The 8,341-nt window shown below is 36.6% G+C and overlaps 1 long non-coding RNA gene across 3 annotated transcripts in view; it reads right to left on the bottom strand.

Annotated features, from left to right (window-relative positions):
- Positions 1–253: 253 nt before the first annotated feature.
- The window catches only part of LOC130238010 (uncharacterized), a 48,159-nt gene continuing 40,071 nt past the window's right edge, over positions 254–8,341 (bottom strand). For 2 of the 3 annotated variants that reach the window (XR_008838596.1, XR_008838594.1), the window contains 2 exons: positions 2,341–2,413; positions 1,995–2,178 (listed from right to left, as the gene is read on the bottom strand). This is a non-coding gene — a long non-coding RNA (uncharacterized LOC130238010). Of the gene's footprint in view, positions 430–1,994; positions 2,179–2,340; positions 2,414–8,341 lie in introns of those variants that run through there. The other variant, XR_008838595.1, reaches the window with a different exon arrangement.

Genomic DNA, 8,341 nt, shown 5'->3' with positions numbered 1-8,341 from the left:
GGAAATAACGTAAAGTCAAATTTATTTGACGTTAAACTTCAAAAAAAGAGACGATAAAAAGCTTAAGTAGGTAAATGCCAAAATAACAAACAAAACTCAACAGCTAACTAAGTTTTGTACCCTCTTACCTGCGCATGAAATAAAAACAAATAAAATAACATTCACTACTAACCACAAAACATGAGGAAAATGTAATAAAACAAAAAGACACCCTCCTCAGCACACGTGTCTCCGTATAGATCTCAAAGTCAACACTCAGCGTTCAACTTGCAACAATTTAGCCGAGTAAATGCAACACAATTTACTTCACAACACAAGCCGGGAGAGAGGAGACTCTCTGAACGACGTTCCAGTTCGGTTTAAATGGTCTTCACAAACAAGCGTCCACGCTGGCACTTGATTCACCGCACCCATGCGGTATGATGAAACCTATTCGGAGATAGAGGCTGAGAGAAAAGCCACAAGCAATGCGCACACACACAAACAAACTCACTACTTAGGATATTTATATCATTAATATTTTTATATCATTAATTATTTAAAGAAAATACGTAACAGTTATGTTCAGGTGAAAACATCCACTGAATTAAACTGCTGTATTGGCTCGTTTCCACTGACTGGTATGGTACGGTTCTGTTTGGTACGCTTTTATGGCCGTTTCCACTGTCAAAAAGCGTACCGAACCGTACCGTACCACTTTTTCGGCACCCTTTCGAAAGGGTACCAAACACGAGAAAGGGTACCAAAAGGCGGAGCTAGACGCGCAGCTGAACGCTATTGGTTTACAGAGATACGTCATTCGCTTACGCAACAAGCCAGAATGAAAACAAAAAACCCGCCATGTTTAAAATACACAGCCGACGAGCCGAGACATAACAGCGGAATGATATATACATATAATAACGAGCCATGGTCGACCTGGGCTCAAACAAACCTTGTCATTGTCTGGATGAACAGCAACAAAGCCATGAAGAAGAGCAGATTTACCCTGTGCCGCGTAGTTTTTTACGAGCCAGTCTGAGGCGCGAGCGGTTTCGCTTTCTTGCTAGCGCTCGCACGCGTCTAACATTATATCTGAAATATCAAACTTCTTGAGCTGATGATAATAACCTGCGCTTGATTATTGACGAGCTTTTGAAACCCGATCCTGTCAGACACTGACAAACGCGAGAGTGAAGCGTGAAGAAACAAAGGAGAAGCCGGAAAAAAGGAGCACATTATTATTCAGCAAACATGAACAAAATGCCATGTATAACTGACTTATTATCTTCACATTTTGGACTAATATGAACCGGGAATGACGGAATTACTCTCTAACAGAGGCTACATGTGCTGCTGAAGATTACAGACACAGATGAGAGGTTTTCACTGACTGTAGGCTATATTTTGTGTTGTTTTGAACCTAAATACTGACGAAATGTCTGCTGTGTGTAGTTCTTCTGTAATTGATAACATATCGGAGACTGTAAGGGGCTGTATGTGTTTATATATGTTCATTTATTTAGTTATTTAATATAATTACAGACGTTACAGTAGGCTGTTTCGCACTGTCATTGATCTGCAGTTATAATCAACTCATGTTCATAGAAAAGTTAGTAATGAACATTTCTACACAAGTATTTATGTGTGTAGAGCATCTGTGTTTTGAGAAGAGCTTCTCATATGATATGTGAACGACCCATACAGCTTTACTGTAGGCATTTTCTCCAGCGAGAATGACGTCGACTGAAACTTTCTGTCATACACCACGCCCACCAAAAAGGTACCCTTGTTAGTGGAAACGCAAGCCTGATAAAGGTGACCCGTACCAAACCGAACCGTACCGTACCAGTCAGTGGAAACGAGCCATATAAATGCATCAGATAAATATTTTTTTCACTTTTTTTTTCATAAATCAACCTCAATCCTGATCAAAACTACTAAATTGTTTACAAAACTACAGGATTTTAACTCTTTAATTGCCAACTTCATGAATGATGATGACGATGACTGATTTGGTGATAAAAACAGACAGAATGACGTATTTGCAATATCAAAAGTTTCACTATCCAGAAACAATTGGCTATACAATAGGAAAGAATGAATAATTTATGGTAAGTTATGCAAGTTTAAAAGTACCTCAGGTATCCAGTGCTCATTTCAGCATCCCAGCACCAGCATTTAACACCCTAACTTGAACTAGATGAAAATGAGAAATATTATGATGTCAATTAGCATAAATAATAAACGGTTACGTTATTAAGTTAACTGTTACAACCCTAAAACAGACTCAAATGTAAGCCCGTCTACACTAATATTCTTATATTATTGCACAATGAATGACATTTTCCAAATCATTACCTTTAATTGGCTTAATTGGCTTCTTTTCTCACTTCTTTTCACCCCATGCAGGTTTTGTCTCCGATCCAAGAGTCTGCAGACATACAGACTTTCCCATTATAGGTGTGCAGTGAATAGTGTCGCATTGAGTTGAGTCAAGAGACCCGTCTGCATTTAGTCCGGGTGAAATTGATATAATTATGAAATCTGGAACAAATATTAGCACTCGCATAGACGTGCACTTATTCAGAACGAAGCCTGCAAATTTGGCTCATTAACAGAGCCGTCCGGCGTGCGTTATGCATTTAGTGGGGGCTTTAAAAATCGAGAAGATTTTTATTTTCACTTCTCGAGCACAAATGCACCAATCACTGTGGTATTCCCAGGCTTTGTTCCAAACGCAATGCATGCTTCCACTAAAGCTGCGAGAGAAGACAGGGCACAGTCTCAGACTGAACGCCCACAGACCGTCTGATGCACATTACGCGCACAAAAAAATGGAAAGAACATTGAAAACTGCTAATTTCAGGCCGATGTGTGGACTGCTGCACGATTCACAGAGGTTGCTGTGCATTAAAACTGCCTCTGTTTGGTTTTACGTAGTGTGTTGTGTAGCTGTTTGTGAAAGTGCAGGAGTTTTGACCCGCTGAGACTGGAAGAGTTCAGTTTTGTATGTTGACATATCAAGAAGTTTTCTTCTGCAAATACAAATCCACTTGCATGCATTTCTAAAGGTTAAGGACTCGGACTCCAACTGATATGATAAAAACAATTAGCAAAATTACTGTTGGTATCACTAACGAATAGTTCAAATTCAGCTGTGGTAATTAGCACTTGGTTTCTGGCACTCACTGTAAACCAGGGGTCACCCAACTTGTTCCTGTAGAGCCGGTGTCCAGCAGATTTTAGCTCCAACCCTAATCAAACACACCTGAACAAGCTAATCAAGGTCTTACTACTTGAAACACCCAGGTAGGTGTGTTGAGGCAAGTTGGAGCTAAACCCTGCAGGTACACCGGCCCTCCAGGACTAAGATTGGTGACCCCTGCTGTAAACAGCAGACCAATAACAACAGCACCAGTTGCCATCTGACACAGCAAAGTAGCATCGCCAGTCTAATCAGATCAAGGAAGGGGCAATCAGAACTTCTGACCATCTGAAGTGCTGGTTTAAAGAGACTAAATCATTGAGCCAATGCTGCAATGGATATCAATGCACCTTCTTTTTTATTCTTAAGATGTAACTTGATAAACACCTATTTTTGAACCATTAAAATAGCATTACCGTTAGTAATCCTGTAGTTGAAATCGTACAGTGTGTTGCTAATGGGTCATGTTCTCTGGTTCAAATTCCTATGAAATAAATGAACACACTGAACAAATGCATCTGCTAAATGCATACTTGTAATGTAAATGGCGTAAAAGGACTGAATGCTTCTGGAAGAACTGGCCATTGTTTTAGGTTTTCTTTGAATAGCAAGGACGTGCTTAAGTATAAATGGGGTCTAGAGAGATAGACAGGCTTTCTTTTAAATGAACTATGCATCCTATTACTTTTGTAAATTGGTGTGTTTTATCAGGCATCAAAGAAATATGAAGCTGGGAAACATTATTATTAATAGGGTGTACAGGGTGAAAAGCAATGGCCCAAGTACTAAACCTTGCAGTACTCCACATTAAACATGACTGATATTTACGGCTTCTCTTCATTTAGTGCTACAATTGATAATAGCAGTAGATTAGTAGTTATCATCCTTCAATACTTATTTATTTCTCTGAAATTTGTATTTTTTAACCATGCCATTACTTTTGTGAATTGTTGTGTTTTCCCCAATCTTGTCGCCTATCCAAGTTTTCATAACAACAAATAATAACTGGACTTCTAGTTGATCGTTTGGTATCAGAAGTGGCTTATATGAAAGGCCTCTAGATTACGCTTATTTGACCACAATAAAATATGATCAGGCCTTGATTTTGAATGATTTCATTAGGACAGTAAGGTCTGACTTTGCTTAGACAAAAGTCTTGTCACTGAACCTTCAATAATGTCCAGTATAGAATATGTGGTCATGCTGCAGTAGAAACAGAATGAATATTGTGTCTGACTCCATCATGAGCTTGGAGGACTGCATCCATACATCTCTGCAATGACTCAAATCACTGATTAATAAAGTCATCTGGAATGGCGAAGAAAGCGTTCTTGCAGGACTCCCAGAGTTCATCAAGATTCTTTTTGTTTATCTTCAATGCCTCCTCCTCCATCTCACCCCAGACATGCTCAATAATGTTCATTTCTGGTGACTGGGCTGGCCAATCCTGGAGCAGCTTGACCTTCTTTGCTTTCAGGAGCTTTGATGTGGAGGCTGAAGTATGAGAAGGAGCGCTATCCTGCTGGAGAATTTGCCCTCTCCTGTGGTTTGTAATGTAATGGGCAGCACAAATGTCTTGATACCTCAGGCTATTGATGTTGATCATCCACTCAGCAGATCTCTCGCACGCCCCCATACTGAATGTAACCCCAAACCATGATTTTTCCTTCACCAAACTTGACTGATTTCTATGAGACTCTTGGTTCCATGCTGGTTCCAGTAGGTCTTCTGCAGTATTTGTGATGATTGGGATGCAGCTCAACAGATGATTGATCAGAAAAATTGACCTTCTGCCACTTTTCAATATGATTAACTAGAAGTCAAATTTTTATATGTTGCTCTTACAACTGGGATCGATGACAAGACTTTTGTCAGCTACTGACAATATATATATATATATATATATATATATATATATATATATATATATATATATATATATATATATATATATATATATATATACATATACATACTTCTTGCTATTCTTAATAATTGCATCTTGAAAAGCAAAGATCCAAGTACTGAGCTTTGCGGTACTCCATACCAAACTTTTAAGAGTTAACTGACTTTAGCTTTAACCCTGAAATATTATCCAATGCATAATTCAAAATATCAGTAAAACATCTTGAACTATCATTATTTTTTTAAATCATATTTTTCTTTATTAACCATAAAAAAACTGGATTAAACCTTTTGTCATTAATGATCAATGAGGATTGGCAGCCTAACTTTCATAACACTTTTAATAGTACACTCATTACTCAACATGAGCTAACATTGAACAATATTTCAGAAACATTTACTAACTTTAGATGTTTTAAAATGAGACTTTTAGTAACATTTTATTTTAAGGTGCCCTCGCTATATGCTTAACTACTGTGTAACATGTATTAACAGCATTAGCATTATATTTTGCTTAGTTATGCTTCAATTTCTATTACATTTTGATGAATAAGAAGATTATACAACAAGCAAGTTCATACGAAACATTCAGTATCTTTATATATATATATATATATATATATATATATATATATATATATATATATATATATATATATATATAAAACAGAACCCTGCTAACTGAAGCATTTAAAGGAAACGTGGGGTCATTGAAATGCCCTTAATGATAAAATATTGCACTTGATGCCTAAACTACAGGTCTCTCTCTTTAACCTTCACTCCTCACGCAGGCCTGCAGAGACTCTGCTTTGGGTTTTTTCCCCCGTGGATGAGTTTAACCAGACGACTGCGTGTTGTCATGAGAGAAAAGACCCTTAGAAGTAGAAGGATAATCATTAAACTTCACCAATTGGGCTCTGGTGGGGCCTGTCCTGTAAAACGCTCATCTAATAATGATGGAATTTGCGTCGATCAGACACAAAAGAAAACAAGACAAAGTGCAATTAGTGACGGATCTTTGGCTCACGCTGTGCTTCATCTGTGTGTGCGGTGTGTGTTGAAAGCTCTGATCCGCTCGCCTCCGCTAGCTTTTCATTTGCAAGGTGAGATGCTGGACTTTGTCAGCAAAAAGAAAAGAAAACGGCGGGCCAGCCTGATAAATGGTCCGTCCGGGACGGGGTTGCCTATTTGAGCTTGTTTTCCGCTTTTCTAACCATTGCCACATGTTTAATATCATAGAGAAACTTGAGGGAGAAAAGAAAAAAATCTGATATTGTCATGCTGTCTGGTTCAGATGGTATTCAGACTAGTATAATGTGTTTATGTGTGTATATGCAAACTGAGCTATGTTGTCACACTTTTAAGCCTAGTGTATATTTCTCAGCGAAGGTTTATTGTTGAAAGTCAAAGTTAGAAAGTAGTGCGAGCTACAAAAGAAAAAGCTAGAGAACATTTACACTGGCATGTTTTCTGACGTTAAACAGCATATACAGTATGCCTTTCAGTAACATTTCAATAATGGTAAATATTGTGCAGAATATGTAACATAAAACACAACTGACTACAAAGCTAAACATGTTTTAAAATTAAATATATCAAAAATACATTTCATTTAATTATATGGATATTTATTGATATCTACGTTATCTTGTTTTGAAAGTATATTTCAGTTTATATATATATATATATATATATATATATATATATATATATATATATATATATATATATATATATATATGTATGTGTGTATGTATAAATATAAGTTTGAGTTTACCTAAACATATGGTGATTATAGAAAATAAATAGTAATTTGCAGTGTTATAGTATCACAAACATATTAATATAGTTGTTTTTGGTATTTTAAACCATTGTTTTAGGTTGTTTTCACGTGACGTCATTGATGATGCGCGAATTTCAGATGGAGGGCAGGAAGTGATTACACAGAAATCGCGGTCAGAACATCAACATGTAATTATAATTATTTAAAATAGCCAAAATAAGAAATGCCGAACAGTTTTATAGCGTCCTGAAGGTTTTTACTGATAAAGGGGGAGAAAGTTCAAGAAACTGGAATTAAGAAAGGTGACATGTAATAAAAAATATTCAATACATCCATCCATGCGTACTAACCTTTTGAATGCGATAATTCGTTTGACAGCACCAATAAAGATTATATACAGGCCTAGCTATGTGTATAAATATGTTAATGTGTTATATATATATATATATATATATATATATATATATATATATATATATATATATATATATATATATATATAATACAAACACCATCACGCTTATACAAAATCCAGGAGAATATAAATAACGTACCCTGCCATGAAATCTTCGTCTTGTTGTGCAATAATCCATGTCTTTACTGATATTTTGGCAGAATAAACGTTAGCGTTAACATCGAGATGCGCAGCAACGGTGAATGTTGGTTGATGGTTAAGTTTATCGACAGAACAAAAATGAAATGCAGCCCTTGTGACAAAACTAGGCAGTTATTATTGTGGAGCATTTTCGTGCCTTTAGATGTCTGGAAGATGTCCGCATGGGGAAAAATTATAGTAATTTATAATAAACATGTTTTTGAAGCACATAGTAAAGTGTATAATGTGTGCAACTCTGTTAATGAATGCTACAAAAAACATAGTAAACTGATAAATCACTGTAATGTTAGGTGCATTATTCATTCATTCATTTTCTTTTCGGCTTAGTCCCTTTATTAATCCAGGGTCGCCACAGCGGAATGAACCGCCAACTCATCCAGCACATGTTTTACACAGCGGGAACACCCTTCCAGCCGGAACCCATCTCTGGGAAATTGGTGCGTTATGATGGTGTATAATTATAGCATAGAAAACTGAAGCCTGTTGAATAATTAGTTTATTACTACAGTTGTGTCGTACTACAGCAACAATAAAATTACGACAGTTGAATTCAAGTAATTATCTGTAGTATGCCTTCAAACTCTAGTATTTATAGTATTTTTTCATGTAACGTAATAGCTTATCCAGTATATACCACCTCGATGACAGGCAAATGTATTTTAGTTTATTAGATCCTCTTCATGATATAGGGATCATGCCCAACACATGTGGTTATTTTCTATATATATCTCCTTTGAAATATGGTATACTTCACAAAAATACGGACGCATTCAGTTTTTACTTCCTGCACGCCATCTGAATTTCGCTTGTCACCAGAACCATGTGACTGCAAACAACCTATTTTGCTTTC

The sequence above is a fragment of the Danio aesculapii genome, chromosome 12 (genome assembly GCF_903798145.1).
Source record: "Danio aesculapii chromosome 12, fDanAes4.1, whole genome shotgun sequence".
NCBI classification, from domain to species: domain Eukaryota; kingdom Metazoa; phylum Chordata; class Actinopteri; order Cypriniformes; family Danionidae; genus Danio; species Danio aesculapii.
The sequence above is the reverse complement of the archived record's forward strand: the minus strand, read 5'-3'. Positions and strand labels throughout refer to the sequence as shown.